The sequence below is a fragment of the Equus przewalskii genome, chromosome 1, assembly GCF_037783145.1.
Source record: "Equus przewalskii isolate Varuska chromosome 1, EquPr2, whole genome shotgun sequence".
Taxonomy (NCBI): domain Eukaryota; kingdom Metazoa; phylum Chordata; class Mammalia; order Perissodactyla; family Equidae; genus Equus; species Equus przewalskii.
The window spans coordinates 42871286-42884347 of NC_091831.1; the positions used below are offsets into that span (position 1 = coordinate 42871286).

Here is a 13062-nt window from a genome sequence, read left to right on the forward strand (position 1 = left end):
CAGTAACATCTAAGGTTCTTTTTCTTTCCTTGAGGTAATGTATTTCATAATGTGCTATTTTATTACAGAGAGTAAAATATATTCAGCTCAGAAATGGTCTATAGATTGCACAAACAGAGGCAGTTTTCTTAAGAAAGAACCCAGAACATTGATTAATATCTAAAGACGTAAATAGCAGGAATGTCTTCTGAAGATATTATAAAAACTGTAGTTTTTATACCATGACGGGTTGACAGCATAACACAGAAGTTTCCCTTTGCCACTTCTTGGTTAAACAGCAGTATGCAAGTGCCCAGTTATGTTGTTATTGTTTTCTGTGGGTAATGAGTGAGAAATTGTTTTGTAAGCAATGAAAAAAAATGATAATTTCCTTGTTACTTCTTAACTTTATGTTTTTAATTTCAGATCTCCTTCCCCTTCCAGAGGAAGTTAGCGCTGCCATAGCTTTAATGTCTGTTTTAGCTGCAAAACTCAAATGTTCACTTTCTGTTAGAAAATCTAAAGCAGGTGGTATACAATTTCTCGTGATTCGGAATTCTTTAAAGGCAAGTCAATTTGAAGTTCAAGTGTGGGTAGGTTAACCTGAAGTCATAATCCTGAATAAAAAGAAAAACCTTTCTTTTGTAATGCAATTGTCTGTGCAGCTGTAGCTCTCAATTGCATCTCTGCCATAACCATTACAACCTCATTTTCATTAACTGGGTTTAAAATCCAAAAATTACCCCTGTTTTGATTCTGATTTGGATTTTCAATAGAAAGTAAAAAATGGGAAATGAAGAGGTAGCAGCTAAACCAGGAATTTAAGCCACTGCACTGCTGATCTCAGAAGGAATCTGGTCTGGAAGGAGGAGCCCTGAACTAAAGACAAGAGGCTCTTGTTCTTAAACTCTTGGGGGATATCTTTTGACTCAGAAACCCTGCTTTTTTCCATTTGTCCCAGCTGGGCAAACGTTATTCAAAAAAATGATCAAATCAAGGCTGATAGGAGATGCCTATGTTATAAGTTCTTCTACGGCAGTTCTTAATGCTCTTCTGTGTGTTTCCTCCTGGGAGGTGTACCTGAGCAAGCATCTACTCCTCTTTACTAAGTGAGAGTATATGACAGGGTGTGGCACATATGGAAGTGCTCGATTTTAGTGGAGCACACGGACATGGAATGATAATAATAGGATCATACGAACAGTGAAAATGCTCTTCTTGACCATGTCTTAGCTTGCTCTTGTGTGTCCATGTCTAGAGGACCATGGACTCTAGTCACAATCTGTGCAATACAGACCAGGCTCTTCAGGTCAGCATCATTGGGTGGAAATGGACTGTCGATAATATTTGCTAGAATAGATAGCAATAAAAACCTGCAATAAGTGGATTCCAAAGCCTTATCATGTCAATTTCATCTCAAAAGCATCAGCCTTTTTATGAGTATTTTTTCCACTGACATAAAACATCCGCATGTGATGTTAATTGTATTGTAATTAATAACATAGCTAATAAATTTATGTTGCACGATGAAATGTTGCAAATATGCTTTAATGGAGCCTAAAAAAGCAAATCTTCTGTGTACCTTTTTTTTCTTCTCTTGTCGTTTGTCAGCAAAACAATAAGGAAGGAATATTCTCTCTCTTCTTTTTAACTTATTTTTATCTTCAAAACTCACCTCTGGGAATGTTCCCTTAATAAACATTATTCAATGGGGTAAAGACATTACAAATCTTGTAAGGCCTTTATCAAAAGAGTATGTAAAATTATTTGCCAATGGCAAGAAAGTAAAAGATCTGAAATTTAGCTGTCCTCATCTAAAAGACACGTTTACAAATGTCTGATCTGGCAGGAGGCATCTGCAATGTCTCCTACATGTTACTGAAGAAGCCAATGAGATCCTTTGTGCCTCTGGAACTTGGCCAGGTCTTTGTCCTGTTTTCCAATGAACTGCCCTCAAGGTGGCTTTAAGAAAGTGACTCATACTGAGTAAGCCCCAGGAAAATGGGAGAGGGGTCTGTTTGCAGGATTGGGTCACTGAGTGGCTTCTTGGTACTTCTGATTTGGGCAACAATTCATCCTCAGAGAGGACACCCTCAGGCTTTCTGTGAATGCCTCTCAAGACTCTGTTTCAGGCATTTCCAGGCTCTGGATTATGATGGTCGTTGTCCCACTCTATATCTATTGCCTGACTGTGGCTAAGAGCATGGTGATGTATCGTCTGTCTCCCACAAGCTCAGGGAATAGTTGAAGGTAAGGAGCTGATGCTGAAGCAACATGAGAATTTTGTGCTTTTCTTTCGTCCATGTGATGGCTCATAAATTCCATATTCCCTAAGAGTAACACCCAGTAAAATTGTGAAAAGCATATTAAATTTAAATTTCAAAAGGAGACCCTCACGTACCCTCCTGTTAATAGGGATCTAGAACAGACTGTAGAAATCCATGCTTCGTTCATCACATAGTCTATCATTTTCAGTGTAGTCTAATCATTTGATAGCACCTGATTGTATATAAGATGGTTCAGAAATTAAATGGTGAAAACACAGTATAAATTGCATTATACACCAGCAGTACAAAGAGATAACAAGGTTTACTGGGAGCATCATAAACCACCAATAAGGACATTTTCAATGAAGAAATTTAAATATTAGAGGAAGGAACAAAACATCAACTTTATGACATATTTGTATAATTGTATGTTCCCAAGTTAATGTTATCTCTATATAGTAACATCCCATCCATCTCTAGTTTGCTTGCCAAGCAACTCTACTACCTAGATCTTAGCCAAGTGGGAAAAAAAGAAAACTTAGAGCAGCCAAAAATCCATGAATGGGAAAATCAAGCAATTAGTAATACTAAGGAAAAATACCTGGCACACAATAAAAACTCCATGAAGAGTAACAATCTTTTCTTTTATTATTATTGATTGCCTATAGTTCTGTTTCATTTGCATTATCTCATTTACTATTTACTATAACCCAGTGGAGTTGCTTTGGTTAGCATGCCTATTAAACAGTTAAAGAAAACTGAGGCACAGAGGGATCCTATAGATTGTTCAAACTCATGCAGCCAGTGAGTATGGAGCTGGGATTTGTCCAAAGTAGACTGGCTCCAGAGAATATATTTTAATCATTTTATATTATTGCCTCCTTGGGTATTCACTGATTGTGTGACTATATTATAGGCACAATTCTCACAAATTTGGCTATCTGGCTTTATAGCTTATAGAAAATAAGTGTAGCTGGGTCAGATATGGAAGGTAAGACAGACAAGCTCCCTGACTCTATCAAGAAATAATACTTAAAAACTGAGCAACTAATAACCAGTATTATACTGTAGAAGTTGTATTGGGGTCCTCTTAAATAGAGGGAACAGCACAGTAATTGATTATTCAAAATGATGGCTGAGGTCATCCTCTGAATGCTCAACTATGTACAATAAATTATGCTTTAAATGGTTTGGAAGAAGATAGTCTATTCTAGAAATACTGATTCCTTACTTAGTTTTTTAAAAATGGGATGAGAGAAATCTATGTGGTAATTAGAAGGGATAAGCTTCAATAATCGGGACGATGTGCTTCTTCATGGAACACCCCATTCCTTGTTGGTGCTAGATAATTGGGGTGTTACTATTAGAGAAAGTCATACTTACCAATATATTTCAAAGATCCTGGATCTAGATAGTATCCCACTCAGCTTATTTTTCCTAAAACTTAAACTAATGGTTGAAGAGTCTTTTGCTTATCAGTAGATTCTCGATCCACTGTTAGATGACATAAATCTCATTTGTTATTTCACTAAAGAAAGGTCTTCTCTCTAAACAAATTATTTAGCAATACTCTACACTGTTGTATTTAAGATAGATAGTAATAGAATTCTACTTCCTATTAACAAACATGATAAGGCCTGCCACTGTAATGTTAACAGCCTGAAACCTAATGCTACAGTAATTCTTATTGCTGTGCGTTTTTTTTTTACATCTTTGTGTTCCAGTTAGCAAGTAACATTCCAGAAATTAACAATTATGTTTATGAAACTACTTCAAATCTTGTCTCTTACAAGAAACATAGATTTGAGTGTCTTCCCAGCTTTATGCATTCTAGACTTCGGCAAGAAAGGCCTGTAGGAATCTTGTTTCTGAAACAGCTATCAATAATAGCAGTGGAGGTGTTGGCACCAGAATGTCAGTGTATCTGCTTTTTAAAAGACAAAACTCCACAGACTGTCTGTCTGTCTGTCTATCTACCTAATCTGTTTCCTATTATATTTCTTAAGTGTTATATTTGTGCAAATAGTACCATAATATAATTTCATTATTACTGAAATATCCTTTGTAGTTCAGTAAAAAATAGAGTAATTGCTGCTAAAATAGAGTCCCTCAATTTTAAATTCTTTACCTCATGTTATGTATTTTACATATTTACATTGAGGTTTATGTTCTATCTATTTTTCCTATTCTTGGTCAAATACCACAAGTACTACAGAAATGAAGAAACTATGTGACTCCTTCAGCTCCCTACTCGGAAGGAGAGACCATCCCTCTCTGCAGCCCCAGCCTCTGCCTCCCCCGATTTCCTTCTAGTTCATTTCACTGGACACTTGCTCACAGGTGCCAACACGCAGTACAAGTTTCTAAGGCTCCCACCTCAAGTTCAGCAATTTCCTGTTCTGAAGGGGCAAAATAAAGGTTTTCTAATCTCTATCTGCAGTTCTATTATGTCTATAAATTTATAAGAGGGTAAATCAGACTGAGAATCCAATCAGATACTGTCTGTTCTCTGAAAACTTTAAGTGGACATCCAACATCAGATCGTTAAGACTGATAAGGAGAGGCAACCAGTCAAGGTGACACTCTCATCACAAACATAGCTTGTTCTATTGCCACAAGGCCTTGCAAACCAAATTAATCCACTGAAGCCATGTGAACTGGTAGTTGTCAACTGCTGAGAAAAAAAATTAATAACTTGGACGAGGAAAAGAAGGTCACAGAAAGAGAATTGAGAATAGGTGTTTCCAAAAGGTCAACTCTGTCCCTGGGAAATCTGTGAGGAAAAGGAAGCCAAATATGGAAAAAATATTCTCTAGCTATTAAGTGGTATAAAGAAGAACCATAATAGGTCTGAATGCCCCTCCCCATTTTCTTCATTTCACTCTTTCTATTATTTACTAATTATTAAAAAAAGAGGAGAAAATGATTTAGTTCTATAGATCAGTAAGATATACACAAGTGGAGAGCCAAGAGCTTTATGAAGTGATAAGATAAATTAAATACATCATTTTTATTTTATGTACACAGAACAGAGTACTTGCAACTTACTTTTGGAAGAATTCATCGAGTGTTCTAAGAGAATTGCTCAACTATGTAATCCATTCGTGAAGAGTCTCCTTTAAAAACCATTGTTAAAAGCCCAGAAAAATTACCAATATGTGCTAACCCAGGAGTGAAGTTCAGTTTGTGTTATGGCAGTATTTGTTTCAACCATTGGACAGCTAAAATGAAATTTGTCTACAAATTAATTCTCAACTTCCATGACAAGTGAAGCAGATACTCAAAAAACAACTATTGTAATAATTTTGTTCACTTGTGGAAGAGAAATAAAGCAGTGACTTGGGGATGTTGAGTTGTTCCTTCATCACCATTATCTCTCCACTCCTGTGATTTGTGTAAAAATGTGTGGGAAGACATCAGTTTCTAATATCGTAGATATCTGTGCAAATCCTAGCCAGTGTATCTCATTGTGATCATTTTGCATTATGGTGCAGAAATCTTAGCAGTATGGAAATATGTAATGCCCTTATAACATTATCTGATCTTGAGGGGGGACACATTTCTAAGGTAAAAATCATGGAAAAGACCACATTTAATTCAGCTCATTTTATATTTATTGCTTCCTATAAGTAAGTACTGTGTTAGAAACTGTAGAATTACTATCTCAGCGAGATGATCAAGATTTGCATCATCAGTGATGTCATATTCGTAGTATGTGTCCCTGGTATGAGGTGAAGAAAATGGCACTTTACCTCTGGTCTTCCTTCCAAAAGAAACTCATAACCCCAGTCAAATCATGAGAAAAACACCGGATGAATCCCAATTGAGGGACATTCTACAAAACACCTGACCAGTACTCCTCAAAACTGTCAAGGTCATTATAAACAAGGAAAGTCTAAGAAACGATCACAACCAAAGGGTATCTAAGGAGATATGGCAACTAAACGTAATTTGGCATCTTAGATGGGATCCTGAAACAGAAAAGAATGTAAGGTAAAAATTAAAGTCTGAATAAAATATGGACATTGGTTTAAGGGAAAAAAACCCGAAACCTGTGGATTGCTTTATTATTTAGTTGTATTGGCTACAACATACAATAATGCCAGATTTGGCATCCTGATGGCAGCGCCTTGAGAAGAAATGTGTGCTATTTCCTGAGACATAGGTCATTTGATAAATGCACCATCACTACTACTACACAACTTGACATGGCAAAAAATTTCTTCTCTTCTGTTTAATATTTTCTCTACTAAGAAAAAGATATATAGGCTTTCCCTATTTCAAGAATGGATGGTATTCTCAAAGGTCATTTAAGAATAATTGTGTGGAACTTGGTACACATTTCCCTGTGATACTTGTACCCTATGTAATAGGTGTTTGTCACATATATATCAAATTAACACTAATAGTGCTTTAAAATTTACATATGATCATTAACCTTGGTAATTAACAGCTGTATAGACTTACCTATGAATCTTATTTTAAAAAACTGTTGCCTGGTTCCAAATCTCATGGTTTTATCAAGTCTATTTTTAACTCAACCCATAATTCTGATATGAATCGTCGAAAGGGAACCTCTGGTGTATTACAGTTTATGGTGAAATGCGTTTACAGTCCTATTCTGGACATCAAGACATATCTTCCCCAACTGCTGTCGTGGCCACTGAATTGGAGTCTCCTACCTGCCTACTTTGCATACCAGGAGCTGAGAGCAAGACTCCCTGAAATGAAAGCCTTTTGTGGTATTTCCTTAAATAAGAATTTCAAGAGTCAGGGATTGGAGGACAGGATGGAGAAGAGAACCACACATTAGGAAAAAGAGAAGCTATGGGTACCAGGGCTTCCTGCAAAGTGTGTCTCTTTCAGTACCCTTGGAACCCCAGAATGATCAAGCTACAAGTGACTTTCATAGGCATGTCTAGTCCAAACCCTTCATTTTACAGAAGAGAGAATGTCCTGCTCAGTTGGTCCTGGGCCAACTCCCTGATCACTTCTTTTACTATATTCCTAGAGGCCTGGGAGGGTGGCTTATAGTCTGTCTTTTCATTTTCTTCTTGCCACTCATTGCTTTTTACTCTCTTTTCATTCTTTGGCCCACTGTACCCATAACCCCAAGCCTCCTGTCCCTGAGGTTCATGCAAATCATTTAGAGATAAAGGGGAAACATAAAAATGGGGGTACATAGCAAAGTTTCTGAGTCCAGAAGTAAAAGCTGACCCCTAGTGTTCATTTGAGTCCTGCCTAACCCTTCTGTTCCCAGTTCAATCTTCTGACCTTTGATTAAGATTACAATTAAGACTAATTGTAAGGTTTAATTAAGATTAAACTTTCCCTTATTTCTTCCAATATTGTAACCCCGTCATATAAAAAATGACCTATACGAGAAGGCAAAGACTTCTTAGTCTTTTGATAGAAAAGAGATTTTTGTATTTGAGGGGAAAACTTGGGCTGTCTTTGCCCATCCCTTCTTTAGAAATGTGGGCTGTGGCAAACACTGTCCTCATGACAATTGAAGGAGAGCTCTGCTGTAATGGATGTTTTCTCTGGAGTGGCATGAGGTGATAGGATGAGGATGAGGGATGCTTCCTGCAACCTTGAGCTGTTGGAGCACTGAAGGCAGAAGGAGGAGCCATTTTCCCCCATCTTCTTTGCCCGTAAACCTCTCCTCCCTGGCCTTAGGAAGACATGTGGTACCAGTCTAGACCACCCTGGTCTGCAATCATAGGCAAAAGACTCAGGCTGAGAATCTGAGATGTATGGGAGGGAGAAGGAGAAAATTAGTCCGCACTGAGATGAGAGAGATCTTCCTCAGACCACTAGTCTCTGATGGCTATCCCTTTATATGAAGGAAATACCCATTCTGGCATAAATGAAGTTGGGGACCACATGCTTTTGTTGTCTGAATACATATATGCAAGTATCTATATTCTCTAAAGCAAAAATAATTCCTGAATAACTTAATAAATGAACTTTCTATTATGGGCTAATGATTCTCTTAACGTAACAAACACTAGGAGGGAAAAAAATCTTTAATTCCTTTCTTGCCAATATTTTTTCATGGCAATATATATTTACTCAGGCCTTTATGTCAGAAAGAGAAAAATTCATCTCAAATGGTTTGGAAACTATTTAAAAACTGAATAACCAAAAACGCATATTGATCAATACATTTCAAGCTAACAACGGGTAGCGTATCCTTACTCATCTTTTACAAATGCTGCTCTGATGTTTGAATTTTTAAAAGATTCTCTTTTGAGCTTCAAGGTATTTTCCTTTGAGGTCCTTTTATTTAACTGGAGCCCACACCTGCACAGGCCACATCATAGGCGAGAAGGCGTAAGTACGTAGCTACAGGAATCACATTCTTCACTGAAATGTGTAATAAAATAGCGTATTATTCAAATATGTTGTGTAACATTTGCCTTTATTTTTCAAATATCAGAACATTATAAAAACTGCAAAGGTAAAATCAGTTAGTAAAAAGTAGTACAGACTATAAGTCAAAACACCAGTGCCTTATGCCTGAGTCCTTATGACTTTGGCTAAGTCACTTACCATGTCTGGACTTAGTTCTTTTATTTTTAAAAATGTGGAGGTTGGATTAGATGAGCTCCCAATGATGTTGATCCAGATTTTGAACTATGCTAGTATCTTAATATTTTGAGATAAACGCATCTCTAAAGTTGTATGATTCTCTACCATCTTGCTTAAAAGGAAATTGAATTTTTTGGAATAAGTGTAAATATACTCCAATGTGAAACATGCCCAAGGTTTCTTGTATTTAATTACTGAAACCAATCACTTATCAGCGACTGGTCTACCTATTTGCAAAGCAGAAGTAAAATATTCATTATCCCATCTTCACAGAGAATCAAGGAGTATAAGTTAAATGAGAGAAATTTCAGAATTCTTGGAATAAATGTGCTTTCTAAATGCAGAATACGTACATCACTATCATTCTCATTATGCAGCAGATATGAGAAATGCAATTTTCCTGTGTATTCCTGTTGGCTGTATCTCCTCAAGGGAATGTATTTGAAAAATAAGTAGAACTATTTCATGACTAGAGTACTCAAAAAAAAAGATTCTGTGTTTCTGAAAACCACAATTTTGGAAGTAGAAAGAGCAAACTAATGTTACCTCACATTCCATGAAGAGGAGATTACACTTTCTGGAGAAAACTGACATAATGAAATACTTTAGATTCATTAAGTTTCTTTCAAACTTTTTATTTCTTCAAGTTTTAACCACTACTGATAAAAGAATAGTAACTATACTGGTGACTATACTTATATGCTTTATGGCCAAATAAATTACAAATTGCCCCCTTTTGTTTAGCATTTTAGGAATAGGGTTTTTATGTTTAAAGGGATTTTTTTTAACCTTATAGTAATAGGGACTTTTGTAAAATGTTTATTTGAAAAACATGATTCTTTCAACAGGAAGTAACTCCCCATACAAACAAACTATAAAACGTTTCACTCTGTTTTCCAACGAAGTCAAAACATTCTGCTGTTAAAGTTTAGTTATCAATGAGACTTTTTATAAAGTGATTAAATTAGTAAGAGATGATTGATGACTAAATAAAGACTATCCGTTTTTATTTTAGTGACTAAGCTTATTTAATGCCAAACGTTTGAGAATCAGAGAAATAAGGACATGTGCCTACTTTTAACGTCCACAAAGTTTAAGCAGCACCACGAGGCAAGAGTGCCTGTAGTTCAAGCCCAAATCACCTCTGTGTTAAATATACAAATAATTATTATTCGTCCAATTTCCAATTCCTTTCTCTCTACATAGCCACTTTTCTGGCTGAATTTTTATTTACTTTACCAGACCTACCACTTACTCAATGCACCAAGCTTTATTAAATCAGTAACTATTGTGGCATAAAATCCTGTGTACTAAATTAAGTGTTTACTCAGTAGATGGCCAGCATTATATCTTGCATGTATCATAGACCACTTATATATATTTTGTGCTTAAGGCTTACTTTCTGAAAATTTTACCCCCTTTTTAACTATTTCTGTAGATATTTCTTTATAGATTGCAAATGCTCTTTGATCACATAAAAGGTGAAAGAGGATTTCTAGGCATTTATCTGAACATTTAAACAAGCTAGGATTCTGACAAACTCTCTACAAAATTTATTCTTATTTACTTAAGTGTATGTTTGATGATACTCTACAAAGGCCTAAACATTGAAGAAATCAGAACTTGGAAGTACAAAGTCATCAACAGAGCTAGGACCAAAAGCCATGAGGTTTTGTCTGTATGCTATGATGCTTTTTTGTATTGTTTTTAAGTGCAGAGTAGACATTAATTGATTGAATCTCATCTTACCTGTTACAATTACAGAATTGGAAACTTGGTCATAGATGAGAGTCTGCGTGTGTTTACTGAATCATTTTATTTTTATAGATTTCCCCAAGAACTTAAAACTAAACTCGACAGAAAATAAAAATACACCCGAGAGCAGATGATCCCAGGCAAAGCCATGCTAACTGACTTGCATGTGGATTAGGAGATGCTAAGGCTTTATTTGATTTTCCTTGGAGACACTTACAGTAGACTTCTGAAGCTAATTTGGATTATAGATGAGCTGGGCTAAAGCAAATAGGGCCACATTAGCCTTTTGTTCCATTGGTTCTTAATTACTGGATTTTGTAGCGCATCTGGAACCATTGTTAGATTCCTTTAGATCCTTGGCCCTTACTTTAAAAATGCACATAATATTGTCTGCTTTTTAAAATAATGCTGAGTTATTTGTGTTATTGTAATATCACGGTGAAGATAAAATTCTAATTTCCATACATTTTTGTACTGGGTTGCATCATATGTGGTTTCCAACATGTAGGGAGAAATGTTCCCTTTTAAATAATAATGGTCATTCATAAGGTATAGAACTCCATTCTGCTATTTTGAACTGATGACAGAATTGATTCATGGATATATGGCAACGACAGAAAAACAACTGTGGTGAATAATAAAGGACACCTGATTCTTACTCCTTGACTTTGTAGAAGCTGGCAATATTGAAAGAATTGGAAAAATAAAAAATAATGATGATTATCAATTTCCTAAAGAAAGTGAGTGTAATACTGTACAGATATGCAGTTTTAGGGAGAGAGAGGTTGAGATTATTCCACTACTGTTTTTTTGTCTCCAGACTATGCATCTTCACACCTGCAGCTTTACATTTTTATTGCTTTTGGAACCTCCTTTGGTGTGTAAGGAGAATTGAAAAGAGGAGGTGAAAATTTAGTCAACTTTGTTCCTTTTTAGCAGTTCTGAAGAGAAAAGTTCAGTATTTTGCCATTTAAAGAGTACCCAATATGGTTAGCAATTGTCTGGATTCTAATCACCATAGCCGCAGGTGAATCTTACAGTTGGGCACGTGTGAGAAGTGATATATTATCTCTGTCTCCTTCACCCAACACACTGATTCTCTTGTTGTGCAGTGATTTTCATGTTGTTAACCTAGTTTAGGGGTTTGTAAGCTCTTTGAAGTTACAAGCAGAAAGGATATGTCAATATTTGCACTTTTCCGGGAAGAAGATCCATAGCCTTCACCTCATTAAAAATAACAATAATATTCTTTTAAAAAATTGGTATCTCAAACTACATTAAGGAGCTTTAGGAAATATACTTTACACTCCTTGCTAGATTTTAAGCAACAAACATCAGGAACTGTATTTCTTACCGTATTTCCCTTAGTGTTTGGCAACTGTCTCGCTCATAAACAATGTTGCACAGATGGATTTTAGAGTTGCATTAAGCTGGGCCTAATTCCTAGGACCAGTACCTCATAGCAGTGTGTTAGTTAGGAACTTAGGTTACACATTTACCTCCTTCAGGCAAAAGAAATTTCTTTAAGAGAACAACAGCCATTTACTGAACCAATTTATTCAGTCCTCTTCTCCATTCAATCTTTTATCACCTCTAAAGAAAATAGAACAATAGAACGTAACTGATGGATTCAAATTACCTTCAAGTAATTGCTGAATAAAAAGAAAGAATGAAAATGCCCCTCCAAGTTATGCTCCATACAGGTGGTTAAATACCTGAAGAGGCGAACTCATCCACAGTTTAGTTTTCTTACAAAGGTCCCTTCAGTTGGTGATTTCCATGTTAAAAAAAAATGTTGTTAATTCAAAAAAGGGAAGTGTACAGTCTCTGGGATGAAGATGTAACTCTTGTCCCTAAAAAGTAATCTAAATGAAAAAAAAATGCATAGAAAATATTAAGAAACAACATTTCCTTAGTTGGAAAAAAGAAACTACTATGGTAATATTCCTGTATTGTTTGACTTCCCAAGAATCAGGACCTGAAGCAAATAGGAACAGAATGGACGATCAAGAGCATGATTATCTTAAGGACCCTTCAAAATGTTTCTCACCAACCACTAGATAAAATCGTCCAACTAGGTACTGTTTTAAAAGTTAACCTCGTAACATTAGCAAAATAACTAGCAAAGATTAGCAAATGTTACTGATCTCTTTGCATTAAAACATAAGAAATATTTTATTGAACTGTAATTGGTGCCTCCAGTGTAGGGGGCAGTATATATTTCTGTGGATTTTAATGGCTACATAGAAAATGTCTACTATTTAACATGAGATTTAAATGTCCATCCCATTAGTTAAAACACTATCAGTAATTAATCAGATAGTATAAACAAATACAATCAGATAGATATAAACAAAGTCAAGAGGATTTTGCTGTAGAAATGTAAACACAAAGTAACTACCTTACAATTTGGCATCCTGTATCTGCTTTTTTAAGCAATGTTTTTTAAAGCTGTATTAGCTGTTAC

General features: G+C 35.8%; 1 protein-coding gene across 5 annotated transcripts in view; it reads left to right on the plus strand.

Annotated features, from left to right (window-relative positions):
• The window catches only part of PRKG1 (protein kinase cGMP-dependent 1), a 1115575-nt gene that overhangs the window by 1053001 nt on the left and 49512 nt on the right, over positions 1–13062 (plus strand). The gene's annotated exons all lie outside the window — the stretch shown is intronic.